Consider the following 27,285-nt stretch of genomic DNA (forward strand, 5'->3'; position numbering starts at 1 on the left):
TATTGGTGAGCAAAATGGAGGTAATTCTGGTATGCTTGATAGTCCAATCCCCTGGAATTAAGGGCCAGTTAATCTGTGGCCCCGTGAGAGAATCAGTCAAGCTCCATCCTCTTCTTCTCGGAATCTGTTGATCAAATCCATCGTACTCACTAACCAACTGAGGGGGTTGAGAAATAGAAGTGGCAGGAGACGAAAGTGGAATAAGTAAAAGAGGATAAAGAGATGGATAGGAAAAATCGTAAAAGGAGGAATAAGATAAAGGAGTGGCTGAAAATTTAAGTGAATCAGTTAAGAAAGATGTCAATTGATAAACAAGAAAAGTAGAAGGTATATGGATAGATGGAGAAGGGCATGGTGGAGAATGGAAAAATACTCGATCTTCGATGAAATAACAATAGGTAAATATAGGAATTTGAGGAAAACCTTGAGGCTGGAAAAGAAGAGGTAATATAGCTGCTGAGTTGGTTTGATAAAGGGAAAGATAAGTATCATAGCGATGGGCCATTTGTTGATAGTACAATAGGCTAGGAACAGAGGGACCTAAGACAGATCTTCTCAGATAGGCATAAAAAAAGGATGAATCAAATGGATGGTTCTTGGAAAGATAAACTAGGAGATCCACCCTCAGTTGATTAGTGCTTTGCACATAAGTAGAAGCTGTATTCTGACATTGATTCAGGACCAAAGAATCAATCATTGAATTCCAGGAATTGTCAGGGCAAGTAGCCACTTTAGAAGAATAACACTGGAACATGTCATCTATTCGCAACTCCAAATAGTTGACATACAAAACAACTTGCAAAACCACATCCCCCACATACTAGGCCAAATCTACATCATTTGAAATCAACAGATCTCCTCGTAGATACATGTAAGACAGCAACATGGTATCCATCGCCACATAATCTTCAAACACCATATAGACTACTTCTATCAGCAACTCAGAAGACCAAGCCCCACTCCAACTATCCTCTGGAAGAGAAAGATCCATTGTTGAAAGCTTCATATAGAAGGCCAACTTCTGCAACAACTGATAGTGGACAAAGAAAGAATGGTCTGGAGGAACATACTCCTGAAAGTGCTCAGATATCGACCATAACAAATCCATCCTGGACTGCAATCTTTTTACTTTATCTTGAAATAATGGACACAATGTGGCCTATCTCTGGAGAACTGCCAAGACCTGCGGAGATAGAGAAGGAATAATAGGAACATTGGGGCTTGGAGGAACGACCGTGATTGTGCCAGTTGGTCTTGCAACTGCTTAATCTGGAAAGCTTGTGATTCCACTGTATTATGAGCAGTCTGTAAAGTTGACGGTTTTGCATCTAAAAGAGTCTGAAACTCTTGAGCTTCTTTGGACATCCTTTCTTTCTTCTCTGAGACTCTAGTGACCTCTGATTAAGCTTCCATTAACTGAATCTTCAAAGAAGATATTTCTTCTCTCTGGGTCTCAATCATTTGGGTCTGCTGCTCCAACTTCTTAAACAAATCTGCAAGTGTGTCTTTAGTAGAGGCCTGGTCTTTAGACTGCATCAGTTCTTCATAGAAAAAAGCATACAGCTCTTGAACACAAGATGTCATTGAAAGTTCAATCGAACTCTGGATGTCATTACAAAGGAATGGAATAGCAAACAATGACTAGACTCCAAATAGCAAAATATGCAGGCCACTTACAATCCATTCGTAGTACAAACTTGATATATCTTATGCCAATCATGGGATTTTAGCCCTGATAATTGGTTATCTTTAGAAAACACGAACCTGAGAGAATACATCATACCCGTCGGAGTCTGGATAGACTTGATAATTTGCTTCACAATGCGCTCTTCTTTAGTGGACAAAACCCAAGGATTGCGAGGTAGTTGCAAGCAACCATCAGCACTCAACTGCGGTTGATTGCGGCCAAAGCGCCTCCATCTTGCCTGCATTCTTCTCCTAAGACTAAACTGTTCAGTGAAGGGATTGATATGTCCAAAGAACCCTCTCTATGTGCCTGAACAATTTGTTACGTGTGGAGGTAAGCAGGGAGATCACTGCCAGATGTAGCAGGAATTGTGACTGAAGGAATAATTGAGGGAGTTTTATCTTCCACACGCTTTAAGCGCTTCCGTTGAATGACCAATGGAGGAGGGGAATCAAGATCCTCTATGTCAATAGGTTTTGACTCTTTTGAAGGTGGAGGGGGAGGTACTGGATTAGATGGAGGAGGTGGTAGCTCACCCTTCTTAAGGCCTCAGTATGTCAAAAAAGCATATAAGTAGGAATCATAAGTGACATTTGTAACATTCCCTCTGGTTACTTTGACAAAATGTTGGTCCATCTTTATAAGTAGGTAAATACTCCAATCAATGGCCACTCCTTTCAACACCATCCTAGAAGCTGTGAAGAGCTCTTTGGACAAATAATGAGATGGTGTTTTGTAGGCATAAACCTGTCTCGGAGGAATTGACAGACTAACTTCCAAAGAGGATCAGTGATTATGGAAAAAGATACTCTTGAAGTGTTTATCACTTTCTTGACATCCAGAATCTCTTTGGTCTGCTTCTGTAACAACTTGAAAATCTCATCATTGGAGAATAATTGTCTAGCTGTAACAAAAAGCTCTCCTTTATAGGGAAGAGACAAAGCCTTCCATAACCCTTAGGGTGTCAATACCATGGAAGCACCATGAACCAAGCTCGACTTCTTACTGTATGATGCAATAAACTCATCACACAGGGATGGATCATCTAGAATCAATGGGAATGAAGCAGCCACGAAATGGGAATTAACTTTGACCAACAATTTCAAACTACATCTAGAATCAACTTTGACCAACAGGGATGTGCGGGGCGGGAATTTAATTCCCATTTCAAACTACATCTAGAATCAATGGGATGTGCGGGGCGGGAATAAAAAAATTTGCATCGGCGGGATCACACGAGGCAGGAGTGGCGATGCGCGAGCCACAGACACCACGGGGGCGTCCTGAGGTGCTTAAAACCAAAAACAGGCGCGTTCACGTACGACACGAGAAACGCGGCCACATGGCAAAAAGAAAGAAAAATTAATAAAACCCAAACTGTACATTGGATCGAAAATCCATAAAAGGAAAAATGTACCAAAAGACGAGGACACGATGATAGAAATATGCAACACCGGGTCCGGGGAAAAATCAAGGTATTCACATGGGAAAAACACAAAAAACAAGCCCGAAAACACATACATGTATTAATATCCAAAAATTCGCGCATCAGAACGAAGTGCGAAAAGAAGGAAAAATGTGCAGAATAATGTGTCCAACAATCCTATCACGACAAAACATAGTTTTGATTGAGATAGGAGCCGTCCACATGGGAAAAACTCCAAAAAGGGACCCGAAAATGGACTCAAAAATTAATACGGGAAGAACCATGCACTAGAATAGAGGACGATAAAAATGAAAAATGTTCGGAAGAAAGGGATTCAGAGGGCTGGTGCATCAAAACTTAGTTGGAAAGGAATTAGGAGGCGTTCACATGGAAAAAACACAAAAAACACATCCGAAAACACTCAAAAAAATTAATAACTAAAAATACAATAGTTGAAAGAGGAGAGAGGAAAAAGGAAAAAGTGGGGGAAAGGCTGGCAGGACACGACTATCAAGTTAAATTGAATTTCGGTGCAAATAGGGCAGGTTCACATGGAAAAATGTGAAAAATAGGTACGAAAAGGATCCACAAACCCGTAAAAATTAATAATGGAGCAACCGTGCATCGGAATGACACAAAATAAAAAGGAAAAATGTCAAGGGAAAGGGGTAGGATAGGGCTGGCGCATCAGATCAAGGTTTCGAAGCAATAAAGACGTGTTCACATGGAAAACCATCAAATTTACGGGAATTGCTTTAAAAATTAATAACTTTAGAACCGACTGTCAGAACAGGGGCTGGTACCGAACACAGCTATAAGATTGGATGTGATTCTGAGTGAACGTAGGGTGCATTCGTATGAAAAAAATCACAAAACAAAGAATAAAGGCAAACGGTTAAGAAACAGCTCCAGGGATAGGGTGAAATAGAACAGAGGAGTGGGGAAGGGACCCCATCAGGGTAAAATGAAGTCATGGCATAGATACATGTTCATAGCGGGGTATATGCATGGGGGTATGCAACATAGATGCTCAGGGACACGTCCCCACACTTAAAACCTTAATAGGAAGAATAATCCCAATATCAAGGACCGAGTACCACACATCAGACCAACCACGAACGTCCCCACACTTAAGACATGACCGTCACTGAGAAATAGAAGGTGTAGGGTTAGAAAAACTTGGCCCATATTCCCGAGGAGGAATGTCAATGATCGAGATTACGTCTTGTATCGTTGTCAGCTGCTGTAGGAGGTACCAAGGTGTCGTCACAGCACATGTCCTTCATCCTTTGTGGTAGGGACCACGCGACAACACCCAGAGAGATAGGTAGTTGAGGGAATCGTAGGAAATTTATCAATGACGAGGGACTCACGATCACGCAAATGGATTGAAAGAATAGTCACTCGCCCTATTACTAACATCACTCGAGGAAATAATGATGAAAACACGAAGCGCACATCCGGTTTAGGAATCGACAAAGGAATGGTGCATAGGGAGTATGCCAAGGTGCACAATTAATGGTGCATCAGTGTGTTCAACTCCGTCTGGCATAGGTGCAAGCAGGAAGGCCAGGGAGCCTTGCAGTGCAGTGTACAGAACAGAGTGATGTGTCCTGTGCTGATGGCAGAGACCCATCCCATGGGTACAGAGGAAAACGAGAACGTACCTGACTCCAATTGTCCTAATGTCCCTCAATCCTCACCTCTCATAATTGATTGAAGAAACACTAGTCACACTCAACCCATCCTCTGTCTCACACTCTGTTGAAAGATACAGAGGGCAACCCATTCCTGAAACCCATTGATGTAATCCTCACCGTCACTTGTGCAGAGGTTATATACGTTGTGCGCATTTGATGGTGCAACTGTGCATCCCGCCCTGTGCCAGCATACAGTGCAAGAAGGAAGGCCAAGGAGCCTTATGGTGTAGTCCACAAGAACATATCATGCTTTGTGCATTGAGAGGCCCATCCCGTATGTGCAACACTTCGTTCACACATCTCACCTCTCATTTGATTTGAAGGGAAAGACTAGTCACTCACCCCACTCTCTGTCTCACTCGCTGATAGATATAGAGGGCAGTCCATACTCACATCCCCATCCTGTTAGGATAAAAGCTCACATCACTCAAAGGGTTGGTGATGAAGATCGTGTCAGCTGTTGTTGTCATGAGGATCTTGAAGACGAGGTGTACCCAGGGAGGCAGCCATCAAATCTCATACTTCAATGATTTGTAGAAAAAAGTCGTCTGTTAAGAAAGGCAGACAGGCTGATACTATAGAGACAGCGCACCAAGCAAGGTAGCTTCAAATTACTTGTTGGAAAGATTCTGCTGGTGATGAGTCAGTTATCCTGAACTGCGGGGTGTTACCACCTTTTCCACTGTCAGCTTCTCGCCCAAGGGTGTTTCCACATTTTCTTGGAACGAGGCCTATTATGACAAAGATTTCTTCCTGTTCTCCCATAACAGTTTTGTTTTTTTTGTTATTATTTCTTTTTTTTTTTCGTTAAGAAATAGAATGGTAGAAATACCATATGTCAGACCAACCTCGCCACCATTGTTGGATCAGACAAGAAGAGAATAAGGTCGGGTTGAGATGTTTCTGCGAGAGGGATTAGCAGAACGAGATCGCCTCATGAGGAGAATCATAAGGGCTATTAGAAGCACGATGAGAAGGACAGTGCGACACCCAAAAGGGAAAGGGTAGGCCGACTGTGATTGTCAGGATCCCCAAGGAGGGAAGTACTTTTTCAGACGATAGGCATTGATCAAGAAAGGATCATTAGAGGCATCAACGGTCTGCACTTGGACAAAACCGTTAGGATTGACAACAAGTACCTTGTATGGGCCCATCCACCATTGTTGAAGCTTGCCAAATCTCGAATCATAGACCAGGACAAGATCATTTTCTTTAAACTCCTTGTGCTTGATGAAACTGCCATGATAGGCCTTGCGTCGCGCCTGAGTGGTTTCCATGCACCGTAGGGCCATCCGCCATAACTCATCCAAACATTCCAAGTGCAGAAGGCGGCGTTGCAGTGACTCATTATCTCCCAAGCATTCTTTAACTACCACTTGCAAAGAGGGTAATTTAAGTTCGACAAGAAAGACGGCTTCTGTACCATAAACTAACTGAAAAGGGGTCTGTCCTGTAGCTGCCTTATGGGAGGTTTTGTATGCCCAAAGGGCCTCTGTAAGTCAATCATCCCATTCCTGACGATGTGCGGTAATCGCTATTGTCAAGATCGAGCAGAGGATGCGGTTGGTGACTTCAACTTAGTTGTTGGCTCTGGGGTAGTAAGTAGTGGACTTGCGATGGTGGATCTTATACAGTTCCGTTAACTCTTCTATGATCTTGTTAAGGAAATGAGTACCTCTGTCACTTATCAGCTCGAGGGGACTGCCAAATGGGTAATAATATTCTCCTACATGAACGGGGCTACGCTCTTACCATCGTCCCGCTTCAGAGCTTTAGCTTCACACCACTTTGTGACATAATCCGTACATACCAAGATGTATCTATTCTGCTTCCGTCTAGTAGGCGGATCAATGGGACCCATGAAATCAATCCCCCACTTCTCGAACAGCTTTAGGGGAAGAATAGGTTGCAGTGGCATGGCACTTGTTTTGGTGGGTTTCCCCATTCGCTGACAAGCATCACATCTCTTATAGTAATCATGTGCGTCCTTGTGGAGGGTCGGCCACCAATATCTTGCTAATAGAGCCTTCTTGGCTGTCGCTTCTCCTGCGAAGTGTCCACCACATGGTTCTCATGGCATGCTTTCAATACTATGCCGATTTCATCCCCTACAACACATCTTCGCAGCACTTTATCTTTGCCTGTCTTGTACAATGCACCGCCTAGCAAAGTGTAGGGGGCTGATTCTAACAGAAGCTTCTTCTTCTCACGGCTTGAGATGCCAGGAGGATACTATTGAGTTCCTAGGAGGTTGGCTATGTCTGCATACCAGGGAGTAGCTGTTTCAACTAGAAATAAGGAAGCATCAGGAAGGTCAGGATCATCCTGTTCCTCTTCTGTAGTTTGAGGGATCCATGATAGATGATCGGCTAGGACATGGGAATGGCCAGGCTTAGTGACTACTTCAAAATAAAACTCTTGGAAGAGGAGTAACCATCTCATCAATCGTCCTTTAACATCTTCTTTGTTCATCAAGGAGGACAGGGCTTCATGATCCACGTAGAACTTGAAATGTGTTGACAATAAATAGTGTCGAAATTTCTCCAGTGCAAACACCATTGCCAAGTACTTAAGCTCTGTCATTGTGTAGTTCCGTTCCCTATCAGTGACCTTTCGGCTTGCATAATAAATGGGTTGATCTAATTTAGAGGGACCCTTTTGACATAGGACAATACCTAGCCGTTCAACTGATGCATCTGTGTGCACATGGAACTCCTTCGTCCAGTCAGGAGGCTGCAAAATAGGTGCTTGGATAAGGCACTGTTTTAGGACATTAAAGGCTTCTTCACAGTCATCACTCCAAAAAAAATCTGCATATTTCCTTAGGAGCTTGTGCAGAGGGGTTGCCTTGGTTGCAAAATATGCAATAAACATTTTGTAGTAGCCCACATGACCAAGAAATCCTCTCAGTTGCTTGAGGTTTGTTGGTACTATCAAGGCAGCAATCTTTTCAATCTTCGCCGGGTCTGTTGCAATCCCTTGTGCAGAGACAATATGACCCAAAAGAACTCCCGAGGAGACACCAAAAACACATTTGTTGAGGTTGAGAGAAATCCCATACTCTCGTCATCTATCAAAACATTGCTCTAAGTATTCCCAGTGCTCACGGATCAAACTATAGACACAAAAGTCATCAAGATACACCTCAATGAAATCATGCAAATGATTTTGAAAGGCAGCCATCATTACTCGTTGGAAGGTGGTAGGAGCGTTACAGAGCCCAAATGGCATCACTCTATAGACATAGGTCCCCCATTCTGTGGTGAAGGTTGTTTTAGATTGGTCCTCTTCTGCAATTTGGACTTGGTTATATCCGCTGAATCCATCCAAGAGGGAATACATCTCATGGCCTGCCACCCACTGTGTCCAATAGTTGCTCTGTAAAAGGGATAGGGAAACGATCCTTCTTCGTCTTCAAGTTGAGCTTTCGAAAGTCCACACATATTCGAAGTTTCCCGTTCTTCTTGGGTACTACCACAATGGGCAAAACCCATTCATTGTTAGCCATGGGATAAATGAACTCTGCTTCAAGAAGTTTCAATAATTCAGCCTTCACCAATGTAGAATAATTAGGATTCATAAGCCTTTGTCTTTGCCTTACAGGTTTGGCATTCGGCTCTAGGTCAATGTGATGTTGGTATACTGTGGGATCAATTCCCTTTAGATCTTTATATGACCTAGAATACACATCTAAGTTCTCTTTGAGTAGGTCTCGCAGGACCACTAGTTCTTCTTCTAGAAGATTGAGACCTACTTTCAGGTGATGTTCAGTACCGTCAGTATCCAAGAACGTTACTTGTCTTTCGCCTTCCACTTCGCTGATAAATGTTCCACGAATGGCTTCTGGATAAAGGTCTGACTCTTTCAAGAGAGTAGTGTCCTCATCTGATGTTCCACTAGAACGAGTGTTCTCTTTTTTGAACAGATGACCCATTTACCTGTTGAGGTTGCTAGAAGGGTATCAGAGCTTTGTTTGCTTCTGTGTGAGTGGTAATTTCTTTTGGACTTAGGTATTCATCTTTCGAGGATGCGTCCAGGAATGTCACATAGCACGGACATTCTAGAAGATGGCTCTAGCTTCTGTTGGCAGGGGGCAACATCATCATCTTTTCTCTGGACTGAAAAGTTAGGGCGACAGGAGCCACTGGTGAACTTAATTTTTATGCTTTTAATCCATTGCTTATACAGATTCTGCATACTTTGTGGTCCATTGGTCAACCCAAATGGAACCATGGTCATTCCATCTAGCACCCTGAGATCTTCGACCTCTGAGGTCTTTGTAGGGACATCAATAAGATAATCTATTATCAGAGGAATTTTCATTTGCACTCATGCTTCATTTTCTTCCTCCTCATTCTCATCCTCGTCCTCTAGAGGCTCTATAGGAGAAGAACAGATCTTGTGCCTCTGCATTTGCTTATACTTCTGTCTCTGCCTCTGTGTATGTTACTGTCTCTGTTTTCTTAGGAATAGTGCCCACTGGAAGGGAATGTGCCTCTGTTTTCTTAGGAAAGATCTGCTTAACAGCCTCTTCATCTCTGGATGTACCATCTATTACCTTGTTGGAGGAGTCAATTATGACTTCGATGAATGTGGATCCATTGCCTTTTTGTGATCCATACAACTTCAACACCACTTTGTTGGGTCCTCTGCCTAGGGTTAGGGTTCCTTGAACCAGTCCGTCCTAGATTTTACTTCAAAAAGCCAAGGTCTTCCCAACAGCAGAGGGTATGAGGTCACATAAGAATTTGGTTTGACTACCAAATATGTCAGCCAATAATCTCTTCCTGCAAGGGTTGCTTTTATGTATGGGAGGATGCCAATGGTTTGATTCTACTTTGTTCTGCCAATCTGATAAGCCATTGTGTAGGTTGAATTCCTTGCAACCCTAAGTCCTTCATTGTCACATCTGTCATTATGTTTATTGATGAGTCTCCATCAATCAATGCATCTGAAATAAAGCATCATTCAATCCAATACACTAATCTTTGGGGTTCTAGGATCTAGGAAGGCAATAGCCACATCTACTTCCTTTACAGGCTATGGGGATTTATTGGTCTTAGTCGCTGTTGAAGGAGCGATCCTTAGTCCACGTCTTCTTATCAAGATGCTTTTGAATTTCTTTTGGCAGCTGGGAGACAACATCAGTAACTGTCGAAATGTTAGGTTTGGTTTAAAAGTGTCTAGGTCTTTTACCAAGTCATAATCTTTGATAGGATCCATAGGCTTCTCCAACCAGCTGGGGAATGGGGCTACATCCATCTTCATCTTTTCTTTTTCTTCTAATAATTGCAGCATCGGCACTTCCTCTGTTTCTAGAGATGCTTCTGTATCATCTATCTCCTGGGCCTTTGGTTGTGTTGCTGGGACTGTCTCTGTGACTCTCTGTGGCACTACAACGCTCTGTACTGCACTGTTTTGTTATGTACTGCTCTGTCCTTTTGTTGACAGCTTCACAGTCTTGGCAGGAGAGTTATTTTCATTCTGAAAAACTAGTTCCTTCTTCTTCGTGCACGTAACAGTAGCAACTTCTAACTCTACCAAATTGGAGGCAGGCTCTTGTACCTTCTGTTGGCTATCAGTGCCATTGGCCTTTACAGGGCTGGGCTTGGACAGTCCTTTGCAGTGTGGCCTTCACCTTTGCATCGACTGCATAAGGGCTTGTAATCCACAGATCGTCTAGGGTTGGGAAAATTCGGGGAGATATGTCCCTTCTCTCCATACCTATAACATTCCACCTCTGATCTCTCTGACCACTGCTAGACTGTCGTCCTCTGTATCTTTGAGAGAGAAACCTCCTTGGACCAAAATTAGGACTAAATTCCCTAGGCTTTGGTCCAATATCCTGTCTTGTCATTTTGGATTCTAGCAAGTTGAATCTTGCATTTTCATCCTTCTGTCTTCGTTCATGCATCTCTTTCAGAGAGCAAATATTCTCTGTATGGTTCTTCCGCAAACAATAGGAATAGAAGGCTCTAGGAATGATTGGTTTTTGGGCACATTCAGTGGCTAAATGTCCCACTTGATGACACTTTCCACACCATGTATTAGAGCGCATCACATCTCTTCCAGCGCTCGCAGGAGTGGATATATTGGCAGTATTCACTTCAACGTCTGAGCTGCTCTATAATCACATCCATAAGCTCTTTCTTGATACTTGCAACTGAGTTGGATAAGTAGTCCTTCAGATTTTCACCTCCTGAAGTGCTTGTAGTAGGGTTTTGGGAAGCTTTTGTAATTACTACATACACTGGTTGGGTCGATCCAAAAGGTCCTCTGTTCTGGTTCTGATTCAGAGCTCCTGCTGAGACTTGGGATTGTTGTTGAGTCGCCATTGGAGGAATTGTTTGAGGCCACTTTTGTTGTGGTTGAACCATCATTTGAGGCAGTGTCATCTGTGGTGACCACAGTGGATTAGATGCATTATACTGTGGCATTGTTTGCATCTGGGGATAGGGGTAGGGAACTGTCCCTGGGAGGACTGCATTTGGTGGGTATACCATTCCTGGCATGGGAGGAGGTAAGACTCCTCTTCCTGGAGTCATTGACAACCTTGCTTCAACTTTGTCATACAATCTTACACCTTCCACTACAGCTTACAGATTGATTGGTCTTCTCAATTCCATGAACTTGAGAACTTTTGGTTGTAGGCCTCTGAGAAACACTCCTTTCTGAATACCTTCGTCCAAATGATGGTTAGTCCATATCTTCAAGATGGATTCCATTCGCGAGACATAAGCTTCTACTCTTTCTCCAGAGGATTGACTTAGGCTCATGAACTCCTCTCACATCCACTCTTCAAAAGCTTCATGTCTGAATTTAGTGAGGAAGGCCATCATCCCATGTGCCAAAAGTTCCTGCTACTTGTCTCTCATACCACTGAAATGCTGCACCCTTGAAAGTGGTAGGGAATATTGCTAACCAATGCTTAGGGGTTCTGGCATTGTTAGCCACACATGCTACCATGAATTCTGCTACATGAAGATCAGGGTCTTCATCGTATTCTCCCTTAAAAACTGGCAATGGGACTACATTTGCTGGCCTGACATCAATATTTCCAAGACGAATCTGACTAGGAAGGGGACCTTGAGTTGCCATGGGGACTTCTGTAAAGAGTGCTTTTAGGGCGTCAAAGGAGGCTTCTGTTGCGAGCTCGTTCTCAGCTTTGATTTTTTCCTTCTCTCTTCTTACATACCTCTAGACTCGTTCTAATGCTTGCCTCTTGATTGCGACATTCATCAGGGGGTTGGCTCCAACCAGTTGGTTTGTACTCAATAGGATAGTATCAATCTGTGATGGATTCTCTGGCCAACATCTCTTCTACTTTCTTCTTCTCAACATATCTGAATTCGGCTTTCAAACCACTACAAAGGGGGAGATATTCTGTTTTGAAAGTATCAAAACTCATTCTTCTTAGGATTGTTATTATGCCATTATAATAATGCGAGTTTCTGAGGGTTTCAATAGTGTATGTTGTGAAAAACACTCTGTCTACCAACTTCCAGTGGGTTGCTAATTGGACAAACAGAAGATTGTCAGTGCACCAAGCATCCCATGTATCTTGTTGTTGAGCATCCACGAACAAATTCCAACTCTTTTCCTTCTTGTTTTCGTGAACCTCCACTGACCACGAATCCTAAATCTTCTTCACAATCTCCCACTTGATGATGTCTGAAAACTTCTCAATGAATACCAAATCTTCCATGGCATTCTCTCTGTTTCTGCTCTTCAGTTTGTACCCAAATAATTTGCCACCAAGATGCAAGTTTTTGCTACTTCAACAGGAAGAGGAAACAGTCCACCGCATAGAGCATGCATCATGATGGTGATATGTTTCCACCATTGTGGGATGAAATTCTTATGGAAAGTGGCTTTGATAATGAGAATATCCAACTTCTCAGTGGAAGAAGGAACTTTGCAAATATCCATTGGATTCTCCTCTTCTTGGCAATGCAATTTCCTTCATTTTCAGCCTCTTCTGATGCTTGTTGATGGCAAGTTTCCCCGGCTGTGCACCAAAAACATGGAGCCCCAAGAGGAACACCAAGGAAAAGGGGATTCTACTGCAAGAAAATCTATCTTGTAACATCAACAAGCTTTTATTTCATTCTTTTGATCATCAAAACAAAGAAAATAGCAAATCTTCACGCAGCATCATAGTAGGTATCTCCCACGGATTTGATAGAATCAACCATAATCTTCAACATCTTCATAGAATCCATCAATAGAACAAAGAACATAAATGAATACATCATTTTTGAATGAAAATCAATCACATAGTATTCATCTTCAATGTCTTCATAGTTTTCTCTCTCAATCTCTCATATATAGTTTTACTGTTTTGATAGAACTGGCGATCTCTGACTCTCTCTCTCCCTCTCTCTCTCTCTCTCAATAGTACATCATCTCCTCACTACAATACTCTCATAATGATTCTCAATAATCCTTATTAGGTCGTGGATGCATCTCTCGAGAGCTATGTCTGATATGAAGAGGCACCAGAGCCACTACAGTGTCTCTTCACAGCTCACTACTGTCCTGTCACTTAGTCTTCTCTTCTCAATCTTCAGCAACTGCTTCTTCCATTTGTTTTAGCTCTTTTGAACTTAGATTCATCCTTTTCAAAAGTTAGAAAACTTTTCCAAAGTCACACATACTTTCTACAGAACACTTACAGAAGATATACAGAACAGTACAGTACAGTACAGTACTAGAGCAGTTACAGAACAATTACAGGGTAGAGACAGAGTAGAGACAGTGGCTCTACTGAAGGTTTACAGAGGATTACAGAAGGTCATCAGAACCTCATAACTTATACTAAAACCATTCCAAACTATAAAAAACTATTCAATAAGCTTCCAATAGATTTCAATATTCATCGATCATCAATCCACACTTCATACAGAAGAAAATCAGAACAAAATAGAAGCTATACAGAAGGTATATAGAACCAATTAGAACCTCAATAGAACCTATCAGAACATCACAGAGCTTCATATCTCTATTGAGAATCATCATGAACTTCTAAAACATAATCAATATCATCCAAAACACTCTCAAAAACTTTCATTATCAACCATACATTACTCTAAATCCATCAAAAATCAATCATTCAGTCCTTAAAAATAACAAAAATCAATAAAAATTTAGTCTTTTTCCACTCTTAACAAAGAACCATACAGAGGATATCTGCTCTTTGAAAGAGATGCACAAACGAAGACAGAAAGATGAAAATGCAAGATTCAACTTACTAGAATCTAAAATGACAACACAAGACATTGGACCAACACTAGAATCTATTCCCTCTTGGATGGATTCAGTGGATATAACCAAGTTCAAATCGCAGAGGAGGACCAATCCAAAACAACCTTTATAATAGAATGGGAAACCTATGCCTATAGAGTGATGCCGTTTGGGCTCTATAATGCTCATGTCACCTTCCAACGAGTAATGATAGCTGCCTTCCAGAATCATCTGCATGATTTCATTGAGGTATATCTTGATGACTTCTGTGTCTATAGCTTAAACTGTGGGCATTGGGGACATCTAGAACAATGCTTTGATAGATGCTGAGAGTATGGGATCTCTCTCAACCCCAAAAAATGTGTCTTTAGCGTCTCATCGGGAGTTCTTCTGGGCCATATTGTCTTTGCACAAGGGATTGCAACAGACCTGATGAAGATTGAGAAGATTGTAGCCTTGATAGCATCAACAAACCTCAAGCAACTGAGAGGATTTCTTGGCCATGTGGGCTACTATAGAAGATTTATTGCACATTTTGCAACCAAGGAAGCCCCTCTGCTCAAGCTCCTAAGGAAATATGTGGATTTCCTTTGGGCTGATGATTGTGAAGAAGCCTTTTGCCTCATCCAAGCACCTATCTTGCAACCTCTTGACCTGGACGAAAGAGTTCCATGTGCACACAGATGCATCAGTTGAAGGGCTAGGTGCTGTCCTATGTCAAAAGGGACCCTCTAAATTAGATCAACCAATCTATTATGCAAGTCGGAAAGTAACTACCATGAGTGGAACTACACAGTGAGAGAGCTTGAGTGCTTGGCAATGGTGTTTGCACTGGAGAAGTTTGACACTATCTAATGTCAACACATTTCAAGTTCTACGTGGATCATGAAGCCTTGTCCTTTCTGATGAACAAAGAAGATGTCAAAGGATGACTGATAAGATGGTTGCTCATGTTCCAAGAGTTCTATTTTGAAGTAGTCACTAAGTCTGCGACCGTTCCCATGTTCTAGCCGATCATTTGTCTCACGGATCCCTCAAACTGCAGAAGAGGAACATGATGATCTAGACCTTCATGATGCTTCCTTGTTTCTAGTTGAAACTGTTACTCCTTGGTATGTAGACATAGCCAACCTCCTAGCAACTCAATAGTATCCTCCTAGCATCTCAAGCCATGAGAAGAAGAAGCTTCTGTTAGAATCAACCCCCTACACCTTGCTAGGCGATGCATTGTACAAGAGAGGCAAAGATGAAGTGTTGCGAAGATGTGTTGCAAGAGACGAAATCAGCATAGTATTGAAAGCTTGCCATGACGAACCATGTGGTGGACACTTCGTAGGAGAAGAAATAGCTACGAAGTCTTTGTTACCAGGATACTAGTGACCGACCCTCCACAAGGATGTATATGGCTACTGCAAGAGATGCGACACTTGTTAGCGAATGGGGAAACCCACCAAAACAAGTGCCATGCCATTGCAACCTATTCTTCCCATAAAGTCGTTCGAGAAGTGGGGGATTGATTTTGTGGGTCCCATTGATCCACCTACTAGATGGAAGCATGTCATGAATCGCGTGGTGGGGGGACTTGCTCAAGATGTTGCGCCAAACACACACGGAATGCACAAGGAGAAGCTCACTCAAGAGACAAGAAGAGAGATGGAGGACAAAACGTTTTCTTGTTGGTTTATTCTTCTTCTTCCACACTCTTTTCAATGTACACAAAGTATAGATAAGATACAACATAAAGGAAAGTGGCCTACTAAGTCAAACAATGCATAACCAACTATACTAGTTGACTGGTGCTATAACTATGCCAGCTGTAAATAGGTGTAACAACCTGAATATAATAAGTAGTGAGTTAGTGGCCATGTGAGAGTCATAATGACCATCGACGTGCTAAGTGTAGATGTGTGGACCCATCTAACTAGGCGGTCCATCATCAATGTCCGCATGTGTTGAGCTTGTCATCTCAACACTCCCCCTCAAGCCCAACTGCATCTCTGCAACTCCAAGTAAGCTTCGAAACTTTTGAAGCTTCTCTGTACCCAATGCCTTCGTGAAGATGTTAGCTATCTGATCTCGTATGCTGATATACACCAAGTCAATCTCACCTGCTAGTATCTTCTCTCTCACAAAGTGGTAGTGTACCTCAATATGTTTTGTCCTGGCATGGAACACAAGGTTCCTAGCCAACTGTATACTGCTCATGTTGTCACAATAAATGACAATTGGACCTTCCATCTGCACATCTAAATCAGCCAATAACTTTTATAGCCATACTACCTCACATGCTGCAACAGCAACACCTCTATGCTCAGCCTCTATATTCGACAAAGCAACTGTAGGTTGCTTTTTGCTGCTCCAAGTAACTGCTGCACTACCAAGAGAAAACATGTATCCGCTGGTAGATCTTCTATCAGACATACTACCAGCCCAATCTGCATTTATGTATCCAAACACCTATACATCTGTACCTGACTCATAGAAAGTCCATAATGTAATGTGGACTTCACATATCTTAATATGCATCTGACTGCATCCAAATGTGGCTTTCTAGGTACTTGCATAAACTGACTCACAAGACCAACAACGTAGCTCAAGTCTGGCCTTGTAATGGTCATGTAGATCAAAATCCCCACTATCCTCCTAAACATAGTAGGGTCTTCTATCTCATCCCCAACATCAGCACTCCACTTTACATTCTGCTCCAACGGGACTGAAAGTGGTTTGGATGCTGTCATACCATACTTGGACAACATATCCAAGCCATACTGTCTTTGGGACAGTCATATACCATCATCACATCTGATCACCTCAATGCCAAGGAAGTACCTTAGCTCACCTAAATCCTTCATCTCAAACTTCTTCTTCAAAAAGTCCTTGAATTCAACAACCCCACTATCACTATCACCTATAATAATCAAGTCATCCACATAGATGACTATGATGACCAAACGTGCATCTCCCTTTCTCACATAAAGTGAGTGATCAGCATCAGAAATATAAAAGCCAATATTGACAAGATACTCTCTGTTCTTGTCAGACCATGCTCTACGTGCTTGCTTGAGTCCATAGTGCATCTTCTTCAATCTGCACACATACGTGGGATGCTCTAAATCTTCATAACCTGTCGGTGGCTGATCCATATACACTTCTTCCTGCAAATCACCATGCAAAAAGGCATTCTTCACATCCATTTGTTGCAGCCTCCAACCTTTGGCTGCTACCAAAGTAATCACACATCTAACAGTTGCCATCCTAGCAACTGGACTAAAGGTTTCTTCATAATCTATGCCATATGTTTGGGCATAGCCTTTTGCAACTAGCCTAACTTTGTACCTACTAATAGAACCATCTGCATTGTGCTTAATCTTATAAACCCACTTACATCCAATAGCTTTCTTGCCCTTCGGCAATGATACTAGATCCCAAGTCTTATTGGCCTCTAATGCAGCCATCTCCTCATCCATTGTTGCATCCCAATGGGTATGACCAACAGCATCCTCAAAGCAAGTGGGCTCAACATCCTCAACTAGTTTCACCATATAAGCATAATGGTGAGCTTCATAATCTTCAAAACCAAATCTTTTAACTGGGTATCTGACCCTGCTAGACCTGCATACCACCGAATCACTCAATGGAGCCTTTACATTACTATGAGCTCTCTGTACACCTGGTGGACCGAAGGAATGCCAAGCTCATCATCCAAACTCTCTGAGCCACTAGAGTCTCCATCAAGAACTGCATCAATGCCATCTGACACTTTATTCTTTCCTTTGTCTTTACTTGTAGTGCTACTAGATGCACCTGAAGATGTAGAGCTACTCCTTAGTCTCCCAGACCAAAGACTACTAGATGATGTCTCTAGTCCACTAAGAGTTCGCGATTCTTGATTTTCAGCCTGCACATGAGTGTCATGATCATCATCATAATCCAATGCATCACCACTAGATGCATACCAACTACTCATTCCATCAAAGATGACATTCCTGCTCACTCTGAACTTACATGTGACAAGGTTATAACAACGATACCCTTTCTGATCTAAAGAGTATCCAATAAAAACACATTTTTCTGCCTTTGGATCAAGCTTCTTCCATAGCTCATCTGGCACATGAACGTATGCAGCGCAGCCAAATAACTTCAAGTGCAATACATCATGCTTCTTGCCAGTGATACATTCTTCAGGAGTCATCCCATGAACTGCAACTGTGGGAGTTCTGTTCATAATATAAATAGTAGTATGAATAGCCTCAGACAAAAAATGCTTAGGCATATTCTTTTTAGCCCATCAAGGCGCGTGCAACTTCTGCAATATGCATGTTTTTCCTTTCTGCAACCCCATTTTGCTGTGGGGTATACCTGCATGTGAACTGTCTCTTTATCCCATGAGACCTCAGAAAATCACTAAACTCATTCGAGAGGTACTCTCCCCCTCCATCTGACCTCAAACACTTTACTTTCAAGCCCGTTTCTCTTTCAACTGCAGCCTTGAAAGTTCTAAAGTGCTCAAACGCTTCACTCTTTTCCTTCATAAAATATACCCACAGCTTTCTAGAACAATCATCAATGAATGTAACAAAGTATGAACTGCCTCCAAGAGATACATTTTGTGTAGGCCCCCAAATGTCTATATATACAACATCAAGGATATTTCTACTTATATCTCTGTCATGTGAAAAGGGTTTTCTTGCCTGCTTACCAAATTGACATGCTTTGCATATCTTATGAAATTCTGCAACTCTAAATGTAGGCAAACCTACCCTTTGGATTGCATTAATTTTAGCCTTTGTACGTTTGCATGTCCAATGTGTTTGTGCCAAATTTCAATATCTGCAACAACACCTTTTCCTTTAGCATACATAGCATCATTCATAGTAGGAATTCCAGCATCTAGAGTAAACATACGTCCAACTCTACTTCCCTTTGCAACTAACTTGCACTTGTCATTGAAGTCTTCTACAAAGAAGCCCTTTGCATTAAATCTGACTTGCAGCCCTTGCTCTACCATCTGACACTGACACCAAGTTCTTTGTAATAGATGACACATGTAATACATCTGAAAGACTCTTTGTCTTATCATCATGCAAGGACAAGGGAACTTTTCCAATGTGTGAAATTGGGTGGCATGAATCATCACCCGTCTGCACATAACCTGCATTTTGCAAATCCTGCATCTCTCCAAATCATTTTGCATGGCTGGTCATATGATTGGATGCACCTGAATCAACATACCAAACATCATCATGTGTTCCCTTTCCTATAACAGCATTCAGCATATGCTGCATAACAAACATACGTTCATTTTTGTCTTCATTCTGTCGTAAAGACGATGCATAGTTTCCTTGCTGCAACTTACCACTGCGAATATCATCTTTCTTAGCATAATATTGGATTGCAATATGACCTGTTTTGCCATAGTAGTGACACACAATACCAGAGTTGTTAGAACCTCTGTTCTGCCATCCACCTCTTCCTCTAAAGCTCCCCTTGTCTCTAAAGTTACCACGACCTCCTGAAACCTGCATATCGCCAAATTGATGATTCCATCTATTTTGCTGGTTGTCACTATCACGTCCTGTACCACGGCCTCTTGAAGAGAACTTGCCACGTCCCCTTCTTAAACCAGAGTAGAAAGCTTGGACCTGTTCACCAATTTTTTTAGATGTCTCAATTTGCATGTTGATCTCTTCAGTGATCATAAGGGAGACCAACTCATCGAAATATGGAAATGGCTTTCTGACATATACGAAAGTTACAAAAACTTCCAAGCCTTTTCATTGTTAAGTCCACCCAAGGTAGACGACACCAAATCATCATCATCAGGCATTGCATCAATTGCTGCCAAGGCATCTGCAATGCTCCTTACCTTTAGTGCATACTCATTGATAGACATCTTCCCTTTCTTCAATGTATTCAACTCTTGCTTGAGTTGAATCTTTCGTGCCTTTGTATTTACAGAAAACATACTTTCAAGTATGGTCCAAGCTGCATATGAATTCTCTACATTTCTGATATGTCCTAGCATATTATTGTCAATGACTACAGATAGCCAATACATGACCTTTTTGTCTTTTGCATTCCATTCCTTCCGTGCCTTTGTCTCTTCTACAGTTGGAGGATCACTCACCTCCAGCTCATTTACTTTACCTGAAACAAACTCGTAGAGGCCTTTTCCAATAAGGAAGTTCATGACATAGAACTTCCATGAAGGGTAGTTGTTCTTGTTGAGCTTCTCAATGATGGGGCTTCCACTATTCTCTGCCATTATCACAAAAAGAATACCAAACAACAAGCAAATCTTCTGCAACCCTTGACCTATAGTGCACAGCAATACACCAGACAACCTTTTTCACTGACTGCTTAACAATGCATGCAATCTGCAACTAGTTTGCAGATAAACCTTGTGTTTATTCGCTGATAAACACCTTTGAACTTACAGATCTGAAATCTGTAACCTCTGCACCCACGTTCGGTCAATACAGCCGAAGTCACATTGTATCCTGAAACTGTTGTCTGTAACCTTGTGGCTCTAAAACGGGGCCTGAAATGACATCGGCTTGCTGCAAAATACACAGCGCTCTTTGTGCACACCAAATCTCACTACAATCAAAGATTTTTGCTCTGCCCTGCTTCTGGTGCCTCTGCAGGCATTGTCCAAGAGAAAGAGTGGAAGAATGGGAGAGCTTCTTACCCGTGGCTTGCTTGCTCGAACCTTGCTTCTTCTCCTTCACTTCAACCTTCAAAATCATCCTCTCTTAGTGGCGCAGCTCTGATACCATGTCACGAATTGCGTGGTGGGGGGACTTGCTCAAGATGCTACGCCGAACACACACAGAATGCACAAGGAGAAGGTCACTCAAGAGACAAGAAGAGAGATGGAGGCCAAAACATTTTCTTGTTGGTTTCTTATTCTTCTTCCACACTCTTTTCAATGTACACAAAGTATAGATAAGATACAACATAAAGGAAAGTGGCCTACTAAGTCAAACTATGCATAACCTATTACATTAGTCGACTGGCGCTATAACTATGCAAGCTGTAAATAGGTGTAACAACCTGAATATAATGAGTAGTGAGTTAGTGGCCATGTGAGAGTCATAATGACCACCGACGTGCTAAGTGTAGATGTGTGGACCCATCTAACTAGGCAGTCGGTCCATCATCAATGTCCGCATGTGTTGAGCTTGTCATCTCAACAAAGCAGAATAGATACATCCGGGTATGTACGGATTATGTCACAAAGTGGTGTGAAGCTAAAGCTTTGAAGCGGGACGATGGTAAGAGCATAGCCCTGTTCATGTAGGAGAATATTATCACCCGTTTTGGTAGTCCCCTCGAGCTGGTAAGTGACAGAGGTACTCTTTTTCTTAACAAGATCATAGAAGAATTAACAGAGTTGTATAAGATCCGCCATCGCAAGTCCACTCCTTACTACCCTAGAGCCAACAACCAAGTTGAAGTCACCAACCGCATCCTCTGCTCGATCTTGACAATAGTGATTGCCGCACATCGTCACGATTGGGATGATTGACTTACAGAGGCCCTTTGGGCGTACAGAACCTCCCATAAGGCTACTATAGGACAAACTTTTTTCCAACTTGTGTATGGTATAGAAGTTGTTTTCCCGGTTGAATTGGAATTGTCCTCTTTGTGAGTGGCTATCAAAGAACGCTTGGGAGATGATGAGTCATTGCAACGCTGCCTCCTACACTTGGAATGTTTAGACGAGACTTGCAGGATGGCTCTACAATGCATGGAAGCCATGCAACCCCGACATAAGGCTTACCATGACAGCTTTATCAAACACAAGGAGTTCAACGAAGGTGATTTGAAAATGGCCTATGATTTATGATTTGGCAAGTTTCCTGGCAAGCTTCAACAACGTTGGTTTGGCCCGTACAAGGTACTTTCTATCAACCCTAATGGCTCTGTTCATGTGCATACGTTGATGCCTCTGAAGATTCCTTCTTGATTAATGGCTATTACTTGAAGGAGTACTTCTTTCCTTGGGGATCTTGACAATCACAATCACCCCATCCTTTCCCCCATTGGCGTGGCACTATAATTCTTCTAATGCTACTTCTGATAGCTTTTCTTCTACCACTCCTGAAGAGGTGCATGCAACCCTATGTCCCCTCCGGTCCACCTCCTGCCCCTGATATCTTATCATCTAATTTCAATCAGTCGTGATGGAGAGGATGGTTCTGACAAATGGTGCTTCTATCATTTTCCTTCTGAAAAAAAAAAACAAAAGAGAGTGAAAAGAAAACTGTTATGGGAGAAAAGGAAGAAATTCCCTATTATAGTAGGCCTCATTCCAAGAAAAGGTGGGAACACCCTTGGGCGGGAAGCTGACTATGGAAAAGGTAGTAACACCCCGTAGTTCAGGATAGCTGATTCACCAGTAGAACCTTTCCAGAAGCAAATTGAAGCCACTTCCCTTGGTGCACTGTCTCTGCAATATCAGTCTGTCTGCCCTCCTTAATAGATGATCTTTCATACAAATCATTGAAGTACCAGACATGCCAACTACCTTCTTGGGTACGCATATACTAATGCACCATCAATTGTGCACCCTTGCATACTCCCTCTACACCATTCCTCTTATCGATTTCTAAACCGGGTGTGAGATCTAGATTACCATCAATACTATCTCGAGTGATATCAATAATGGGGCGAGTGGCTGCTCATTCATTTCCATTTGAGTGCTACGAGCTGAGAGACTATCCTTCGTCCATGACACCTACCAGACGGGCTTTATCAATCAGCTACCTCCTTGGGTGCTGTTGCGTGGTCCCTGCCGTGTTGGATGTATAATGTGAAGACACCTTGGTATCTCCTACGACACAGGACATGACATCAATCATCAACTGCAATGCTCGGCAAAACAGGCCAAGTTTTTCTAACCCTATCTTTATGATTGCAAGTGTATGTAATGTTTTAAGTGTGGGGACATTAGAGTCCAGTCGGTTGACGTTGTCTTAATGCATTTTACTCTGTCCATTAAGGTTTTGAGTGTGGAGACGCGTCCTTGTGCGTCTATGATGTATGCCCCCTTGCATATGCCTCAAGTTGATCATGTATGTATGCCATGATCTATTTTTACCCTCATGAGGTCCCTTTCCCACCCACCCCTCTAACTTTTCCTCACCCTTGGGACATTTTGCATGTGAACGCATCCTACGTTCCTCGGAATCCTAATCCAACCTTAGAGTCCTATTTGTCCTTTCGACTTGCCCATTTTTCCTTTTTACCAACCTCTGTTTCGACACATGGTTCTTGAGATATTAATTTTTGACGCATTTCGCATAAATTCGACGGTTTTCCATGTGAATGCGCCTTTATTGCTTTGGAACCATGATTTAACATGGCAGCCCTGACAACCACCTTTCCCTTGATCTTTTTTGTTTTTACTCTGTGTCATTCTAATGCACGGTTGGTCCAATATTAATTTTCGCGGGTTTTTCGGACATTTTCGTACGTAATTTCCACATATTTTCCCATGTGCCCATGCCCTGTTTGCACCGAACTTCTAGTTTAATTTGATAACAGTGTCCAGCCAATCTTTCCCCACCTTTTTCCTTTTTTTTCTCCCTTGTATTCAAACTGTTGGATTTTTAGTTATTAAAAATTTCATGCGTTTTCGGGTATTTTTTGTGTTTTTTGCATGTGAACCCCTCCTAATTCCCTCAGAACTAGGTGTTGATCTGACAACCCTGTGAATCCCCTTACCGCAGACATTTTTCCTTTTTATTGCCCTTCGTTCCGGTGACCCAATCTTTTTATATTCATTTCTTTATTCCATTTCGGGGTTGATTTTTAGGTTTTTCCCATGTGAACACGTCCTATCTCACATTATTCTGCACATTTTTCCTTCTTTCTGCACTTCATTTTGACAAGCGGATTTTCTAACATTACTCCTCAAATGTGTTTTCGGAGCTGTTTTTTGCCTTTTTCCCATGGGAATGCCCTGATTTGATCCCGAATACCTCGTTGTACTTTACCACAATCTCTCCTTCGCCTTCTGGCTTAGTTTTCCTTTTTACGACATTGCTCTCCAATGAACAGTTTGTGAGTTATTAAATTTTCTTTGTTTTGCCGTGTTCTCGCATGCCTTGCCTCACTCATGTTTTTGATTTTACACGTCTCGAGACGCCCCGTCACCTTCGCGCCCTTTCGTCTCGACGTCCCGGCTGTGTTCTATCCCGTCACTGCAAAATATTTTACCCCCTTGTGCATATGCACGAGACGGAGATGCACTCCTTTTTTTTCGGGCCTTTCTTTTCTTTCATTTTCAAAAGAAAAAACAACAAAACAAATCATAATAATAATAATTAAAAAAATCACAAACAAAAAAACTTAATTAAAAAAAAACAAAAAAGCAAAAACACACACATTAAAAAAAAAACCAACCCGCACACACCCTTCACAACATTTCAAGGAAAAAAGAGGAAAAAAAAACAAAAAAAACGCAAAAAAAACACACACACACACAACCGAACAAAAAGAAAAGAAAAGAAAATAAAATTAAAAAAAAGGAACCATCCAACCACCACATTCACATCAATCTATTAATTTTTTAACAAAAATAATAGGTCCCTTTCCCACCCACCCCTCTAACTTTTCCTCACCCTTGGGACATTTTGCATGTGAACGCATCCTACGTTCCTCGGAATCCTAATCCAACCTTACAGTCCTATTGGTCCTTTTGACTTGCCTATTTTTCCTTTTTACCAACCCCTGTTTGGACACACGGTTCTTGAGATATTAATTTTTGACGCATTTTGCATAAATTCGACGGTTTCCCATGTGACCGCCTTTATTGCTTTGGAACCATGATTTAACATGGCAGCCCTGACAACCACCTTCCCCTTGACCTTTTTTGTTTTTACTCTGTGTCATTCTAACGCACGGTTGGTCCAATATTAATTTTCGCGGGTTTTTAGGACATTTTCGTACGTAATTTCCACATATTTTCCCATGTGCCCATGCCCTGTTTGCACCGAACTTCTAGTTTAATTTGATAACAGTGTCCAGCCAATCTTTCCCCACCTTTTTCCTTTTTTTTCTCCCTTGTATTTAGACCGCTGGATTTTTAGTTATTAAATTTTTCATGCGTTTTCGGGTATTTTTTGTGTTTTTTACATGTGAGCCCCTCCTAATTCCCTCAGAACTAGGTGTTGATCTGACAACCCTGTGAATCCCCTTCCCGCGGACATTTTTCCTTTTTATTGCCCTTCGTTCCGGTGACCCAATCTTTTTATATTCATTTATGTATTCCATTTCGGGGTTGATTTTTAGGTTTATCCCATGTGAACACGTCCTATCTCACATTATTCTGCACATTTTTCCTTCTTTCTGCACTTCATTTTGACAAGCGGATTTTCTAACATTACTCCTCAAATGTGTTTTCGGAGCTGTTTTTTGCCTTTTTCCCATGGGAATGCCCTGATTTGATCCCGAATACCTCGTTGTACTTTACCACAATCTCTCCTTCGCTTTCCGGCTTAGTTTTCCTTTTTACGACATTGCTCTCCGATGAACAGTTTGTGAGTTATTAAATTTTCTTTGTTTTGCCGTGTTCTCGCGTGCCTTGCCTCATGCATGTTTTTGATTTTACACGTCTCGAGACGCCCCATCACCTTCGCGCCCTTTCGTCTCGACGTCCCGGCTGTGTTCTATCCCGTCACTGCAAAATATTTTACCCCCTTGTGCATATGCACGAGACGTGGATGCACTCCTTTTTTTTCGGGCCTTTCTTTTCTTTCATTTGCAAAAGAAAAAACAACAAAACAAATAATAATAATAATAATTAAAAAAATCACAAACAAAAAAACTTAATTTAAAAAAAAAACAAAAACACACACATTAAAAAAAAAACCAACCTGCACACACCCTTCACAACATTTCAAGAAAAAAAGAGGAAAAAATAAATTAAAAAAACCCAAAAAAAACACACACACACACACACAACCGAACAAAAAGAAAAGAAAAGAAAAGAAAAGAAAAAACAAAAAGAACCATCCAACCACCACATTCACATCAACCTATTAAATTTTTAACAAAAATAACAAAATCACAAAAAAAAAAACAAAAAACAAAACAAGACAAAACCCCCATTTAAAAAAAACCCAAAAAACAAAAACAAAACCTATCTTCATTAAAAAGAACAAACAAAAAAAAAACAAAAAAAACCACCACAAATGAAAAGGAAAGAAGAAGAAGAAGAAGAAGAAAATGGTTGGCCCTTCCCCCCCGCGGCTAGCCGCTTCCTCCTCCTCCTCTTCCTCTTCTTCTTCTTTCTCTTCGTCTTCTTTTGCTCCTCCACCTGCCTCTCCTCCTCACTACGTCGTCACCCGCCTCTCCTCCTCCTCCCCCCTCTTCTCCCTCGCCTCGCGTTCTACCTCCTTTTCTCCCGCCGCCGTGCCTAAAGCCGCCTGCCGCCCCTCTCCTCTCTTCTACGCATGGAGCAACCGCCACTACCCTCTTCTCCCACCACCTCCCTCTTCACCTCCTCCTCCACTGCTTCCTTCTCCATCGTTTCCTTCTCCACCGCTTCTTTCTCCACCCGCTCCGTCCTCCACCACCTCCTTCCTATCCCCCCCCCCCCCCCCCCCTTCTAAACCCCCTTTCCTATGCCCCTTCTAAGCCCGCCCTCCTACACCCCCTTCTAAGCCCCCTTTCCTACCCCCCCACCTAAGCCCCCTCCCCCCACCCCCTGTTAAGCCCTCCTCCTAACCCCCTCTTACGCCCCTCTTCGTGCATAGCCGAGTTTTTTTGTGTGGGTTACTGATCTTCGTTGCAGCTGTTCACATGTAGCTGTGCGTGATTGTGGAGTCCATGGGCTTTGCGGGAGTTTACGTGTGAGGACGCACATCGGACTCATTCGTGGGTGTGTATCATTGCTACTATTCACACGCGATTGTTCACCCGCACATTTGGGTATTCATTTTTGAAATCCCGTAAATAATTCCATTAAAAAAAACCATAATTAAAAAAACACACATAAAAAAATTCTTAAAAATGAAAAAAAAATCGTTAAAACTTTTTCCCATAGTTAAAATTTTTCTCTTCATGGAAAATGCCATTAATTAATTATTGAAAAATCCAAATTGCCTAAAATTCTTCACAAAATGATAGAAATTGATAAAATTTTTAAAATAATACCTAAAAATTTAAAAAAAATCCAAAATTTCCAAAAAATCACATTCACTATCTTTCCCATTTTG

This window comes from Lygodium microphyllum, chromosome 29 (assembly GCF_053477565.2).
Source record: "Lygodium microphyllum isolate KBCC chromosome 29, Lygodium_microphyllum_v1.1.10, whole genome shotgun sequence".
In the NCBI taxonomy this organism is placed as follows: Eukaryota; Viridiplantae; Streptophyta; class Polypodiopsida; order Schizaeales; family Lygodiaceae; genus Lygodium; species Lygodium microphyllum.